The sequence below is a fragment of the Citrus clementina genome, unplaced genomic scaffold (assembly GCF_000493195.1).
Source record: "Citrus clementina cultivar Clemenules unplaced genomic scaffold, Citrus_clementina_v1.0 scaffold_9, whole genome shotgun sequence".
In the NCBI taxonomy this organism is placed as follows: Eukaryota; Viridiplantae; Streptophyta; class Magnoliopsida; order Sapindales; family Rutaceae; genus Citrus; species Citrus x clementina.
Genome location: NW_006261964.1, coordinates 12159432 through 12165431, shown reverse-complemented (window position 1 = coordinate 12165431; position 6000 = coordinate 12159432).

The window sequence follows — 6000 nt, the reverse complement described above, 5'->3', positions numbered from 1 at the left end:
ATTATCAGAGAGGTCTAGAAGTTGCAGCTGCTGCAATCTTCCTACCGTTGTTGGAATAGTTCCATTCAAGTCATTGTTAAAGAGGCTTAAAAGTATCAAGTCACGTAAATTTCCAATTTCCTGAGGAATGCTACCCTTGAGTTTGCAATTGTATGCAAAAAATTTTTGAAGAGAAGCAGAGAAATTTCCAATTGATGATGGAAGGAGGCCATGTAATGGGTTAGAAGCAAAGGCTAAACTTGTTAGATCTCTACAATTACTCAAAGAAGAGAGAAAACTCCACCCTCCTGAAGATGATTCTATCGTCAAGTTATTATTTGCTAGGTTAAGCATATGGAGAAATCTCAAGTTGCCAAACGTGTTTGGAATCAGACCAGAGAAAGAGTTGAAGCTCAAGTCTAGGATCGTGAGTTTGGAAGCATTGGTGATGGAGTTGGGAATTGTCCCTGTAAGTTTATTCTTTGCCAAAGAAAATAGCTCCAAGTTTGGCAGCGAGTGGCCAATTGTCGATGGTAGATGGTCAGAGAGTTGATTGTTGAATAGATTAATGAGTGATATGGTTGAAATATTGAAGATGGTGGGTGGAATGTGAAAGAGTTCGTACACAGTGTTTGGTTCAAGAGAAACTAACGAGAAAGTGATAGAAAATTATAAAAGAAAGCTCTAAAAATGATCATCTTATTATATCTTTAACAAATGATTACAACTTGATATTTATACTAAATGAAAGAAGAATCTCGCAGTTTAACAGTTTGTTGGATCTAATATACATGCAATACAGTTCGTTTGCTTTGCTGTTGAGCTGGATAACTAACTAACACACGTAAGCATTACCAGCTGCTTCATTTAATCAGATGCCCTCATCTATACCATATTATCATACTCCGTAACATCCCCCCTCAAGCTGAACTGACCTGGATGGACATTCAGCTTGCTTCTTAGGTAGTGAAACTGGTTGAAGGTTAAAACCTTTGTAAGAACATCTGCATTTTGGTCTTCACTGGGAATGAATTGAACTGTAATTTGCTACGCTGTTACTTTGTCCCTGATGAAATGAATATCAAGCTCAACATGCTTAGTTTTAGCATGATAAACTGGATTGTGAGCTAGAGTTATAGCACTTTGATTATCACACCACATTATGGGGGCTGTGACTAGATTAATATGCAACTCTCTCAGTAAGGACTGAATCCAAGTGACCTCAGCTGTAGCTTGATCCAAAGCTCTGTATTCAGCTTCAGTGCTCGATCTGGAAACTGCTGCATGTTTCTTAGATGACCAAGAAACCAAATTTGAACCAAGATAAACAGCATATCCAGCCACTGATTTGTGATCATCCTTATCACATGTCTAATCTGAGTCACTAAAACAATTTATCTGCATAGTGCCGCAATGATTAAAGTGTAATCCAAAATGAATTGTTCCTTTCAAATATCTAAGAAGCCTCTTACAAGCCTCCCAGTGCTCTGCTGTTGGTGAAGCTAGAAACTAACTAAGTTTATTTACAAAGAAGGCTATCTCTGGCCTAGTGAGAGTCACATATTGTAAAGCTCCAACTGCACTTCTATATTGAGAAACATTTGAAATAACATTTCTTAACCCTTTTGTAAGATAATAACCAGTTGACATGGGAGTAGAAACTGGACTGCAATCAGCCATAGTGTGTTTGGCTAGAAGATCAGCTATGTATTTTGACTGAGAGAGATACATTCCAACTGCTGTTTTGGTAACTTCTATCCCAAGAAAGTAATTTAGTTTCCCAGATCCTTCAAAGCAAAAGCATTTTGCATATTTGTAACCACTTGCTATTGTTTTTGTTGGAACAGATCCAAAATGTAAAAGATGACTTTTACCATGCTGACAGGCATTGCAAAAATTTGGAGTTTTATTGAGTACATTGTGACTATTACAAGCTTTTAATACATATTTGAGTGTGTGTAAAGCAGGATGTCTTAGCTTTTTATGAAGAAAATTGACATCAACTATACTAGTATTGACAGCCAAGGCTGATTTACACAGCAAATGATTAAAAGAAGTACTCTTATTTATTTCAGAAGAAACATCACTAGACAAAGGAGAATGATAAGCAAACAAAGACTGAGGTTTATTGGAAGAAAGTTGACATGACAAAGATGAGCTAGTTTCAGAGAATTGAGCTGCATATTTGACTTGATACAATCCCCCTGTTGCAATTCCTTTAAGCAAAATGATCCCTAAGTTCCTGGCCTTGACAACACAAACATTTTCAAAAAACTCAAGTGTCACATTGTTATCTACTAAGAGTTTTGAAACACTGAGTAAATTCTTTTTAATATTTGGAACATGGAGAACATGGTTTAAACACAAGGGTTTATTTCTAGTAATAACTAGCAATACTGATCCAATATGTTTAATATGCAATGCAGAACCATTTCCAACAAGCAATTTGTTAGTTCCAACATATGGCTTAAGGTCCAATAATTCACCTGAATCATTTATGATGTGGTTAGTAGCACCACTGTCAATATACCAAGCTGGATCTTCAATCATCTCAGGTGCATGAGCTGGAGAAGGAATTGAAGGAATTGAGAGTGATGATGGAGATCCAGAGTAATCTCCAGTTGGCACAAAAGCATGTGCAGGGGAGTAAACACCATGAGAGTTAGTTTGTTGGTAAACATTGAATGCAGCTGGATCTGAGTACATCAAATGACCTTGATAACCAGGTGCTCTTGGTATGTTGAAATTCCCAAACTGAGAGTTACCAATTCCAGCACCAAATTGAGGATTAAAGTTTGTACCAAAATTTCCATAAACCATAGAAGATCTATTACCATTTGCATAGCCAAATCCTCTACCATACTGCCTCTGACCAGGACTAAAATTTCCATTAAAACCACCTCTTCCTTGATTTCTTGTAGGAACAAAGGCTGAATTAAACCTATTTCTGCATTTATTGGCACTATGACCAGGAATAAAGTAGATCTGACATACAATTTGTGAGAAGTTACCATCACCAGATCCAGCTCCAGAATTACAAACTCCTCCATAAGGTCCAGTGTTAAACTTTTGATTGCCACCAGTATTTTTACCAGGATTGAACTGCTTTTGAGCAACATTAGCTGACAAGTTATGTGTAACATCACTTGCAATTTTTCCTCTCTTTTGTTCCACTCGATTTTCATGACTCAGTAACAATGAATAAAACTCATCAAGATTGATATTATCTCCTCTAGCTAACACAGTAGTGACTAATGATTCATAATCAGATGAATCCAATCCAGTTAAAACATGTTGAACAAAATCATTCACTTCAACAAGTTTTCCAGCTAAAGCTAAGCTATCAGATATCCTTTTCATTTTTGCAAAATAATTAATCATGGACATTGAACCTTTTTTAAGAGTTTGGATCTGCATTTTTAGAGGCATTATTCTAGCTTGGGACTGAGAGACAAACATACTTATAAGTGTATCCAGTAGCTCTTTTGCAGTTGAGCAGTGGATCACTGTTGTCAAATCAAAACCACAGCCCCTACTGGTCACGCCCCTGGGTATATATTACCCATTTACTTAAAAAGTTTTAAGTTTTGAACACCAGTCACATGGTGAGAAAATTGAGTCGCATTAGGCCAAATATATTAGTTTGAATTTAAACCATGACTTAATAAAAATTGAAATCTTTTGCATCATATACAAAGGGGCCGGACTTTGACATGTTTGGTTTTTAGCATTTTTTTTCTTAAACCAAAATTACTTGTATAAAATGATGAAATGCAAACGCAGATCTGCTTAAAAATTAAAGATGAGGTGTAGGACATACCTTGTAGGTTGTTTTTGCCAAGACCTAGAACCATAAGCTTACTCAAGTTTCCAATATTTTCTGGCAGCCGTCCTGTGAATTGATTATCCGACAGCCACAAAATTTGAAGTCGAGTGCACTCACTTAAACTTGACGGAATATGGCCGAAGAATTGGTTTGCACCCAAGTATAGTGTCTCAAGCTTTGGCAGACGAATACATATATCATTCGGCAGAGTACCAGACAGGCTATTGGAACTTAAATCAATCCTTTCCAAGGAGGAAATGTTGTACAAGCTCCAAGGTATGGAGCCTGAAAGATATGTGTTCTCCACTAAGAGCTTATTCAAACTCGACAGCTCGCCCATCTTGGAAGGAATGTTCCCGCAATAAGTTGTGCCCCAAGTCCAAGAACTCTAGCATTGACAAGTTGAAGAGTGAATCTGGGATGGGACCTCTGAAGTTGTTGCAATAAAGACTCAACAATCAGAGTCTAGATAAGACACCTATCCATGGCGGAAAGCTTCCACTCAACGTGTTATTAGTGACACTAAAGAATCTGAGTCGGCGTAGTTGCCCCAATTCATTAGGTAGATGACCATGAAATTTGTTATGGCTAATATTAAGATACACTAGAAATGATAGATTTCCCAAGTGTGGAGGAATGGTGCCTTGGAGACCCATAGTTGAAAGATTTAAGGCTGTGACTCTATGACGGCCAGCACCACAGGAAATGCCAATCCAACTGCATACTGGGTATGTAATGGACCAATTATTTACCAAGACACTCTGAGGATCTTTCATATGCGCTTTTTTTTTTTTTTGGTCAACGAAAAATGAGCCTAGCAAAAGCTAAAGCTTAAAAAAACGAGGGAATGCAGCCCCCGAACTATCACTGTGCAAGTAAACATCAACACCGGGGGGAGGGTTAGGTAAAACATGGAGCCCAAGAGGGAGTGAGAGCGCGAAAGTAGCAAGGAAATCTGCTGCGAAATTGGCCTCCCGATAAATGCAAGAAGAGCAGACTGATCATATGCGATTTAAATGCAAGAAGAGCAGACTGATCCGTTGTTAAGTTTTTGATAGACCTCATAGCTGAGCTAGGCATGAAATTATAGTAGAAGAACAATATCAGTACTACGTAGAGTAAGCGCGTATTGCTACAGATATGACAAGCTGAGATGTGGTGTTCGGTTTCTCCTCTGAGTTTGATTGAGTGGTTTTCAAGAGGTTTTATTTGGCTGATTACTTGAGTTCGAATTATAGGGCCGAGAGGAAGCGAGTTATAAATCAATTTGGTTGGAAGAATGTAAAGAAATGGAGAATCATGAAAGGAATGGGGAAAGAGATTTTGATTCCTTTGTTTGGTTTGTGAAGGAATTGTAATGGGAAATGGCAGGAAACAACTATATATAGGATTTTTATGGACAAAAATACCGGCCATTTACTCAATTATGATTTATTTAATTTGGTTTTGTATATTCACTAGTCCCACTATTTTATTGGCTGCGTTTTCACTTTGTAGATATTTAAATGAATATTTATGTATGTATTAAATGATTAAGAATCAGTTGAGCAAATTTAATATATGAAAATAAATGTGTAGTCGGCGGCCGGCAACTACTACCACCGTGCATCATTTTGGAATTTTTAAAATAAATTACTTTACAAAACATTTGAATAATCAGAATGCATTTCCGCCTGATCTATGTAGTAATCTTTGATGAAGTCCACTTGGTGAAAATAGTTTATTAAACCACCGACAACTCATATGCATGCCAATTGTTATGTTAGAAACGAGAAATTTTAGAATATATTGAAAGTGTCACATCAGTCATAAAATAAGTAAATAATATTATTTTATTTATTTATTTATTTTAAAAATTAATAATATTACGAATCTCAACATTTGAATTTCAATTTGAATCTCAATGCTACGTGTCCTTCATATATTGAATAATAGATTTCATAATTAATAAAATTACTTAATTACCATTTAATGAATAAATGTCATATCAATTGAAATTTAAATTAAAATTTAAATATTGAGATACCTATCATTACTCTTTAAAAAGACAACAAGTAAATGATAGTTTTATTAAATTTAATTACATGTATTACACATGTTATAATTAATTATATTATTTTTTATGTACCATATACTTTCTCGTCAGAAAGAAAGCGTCGAAACACCCGCAACATTTTTTTTTTTTTTGATAGGAT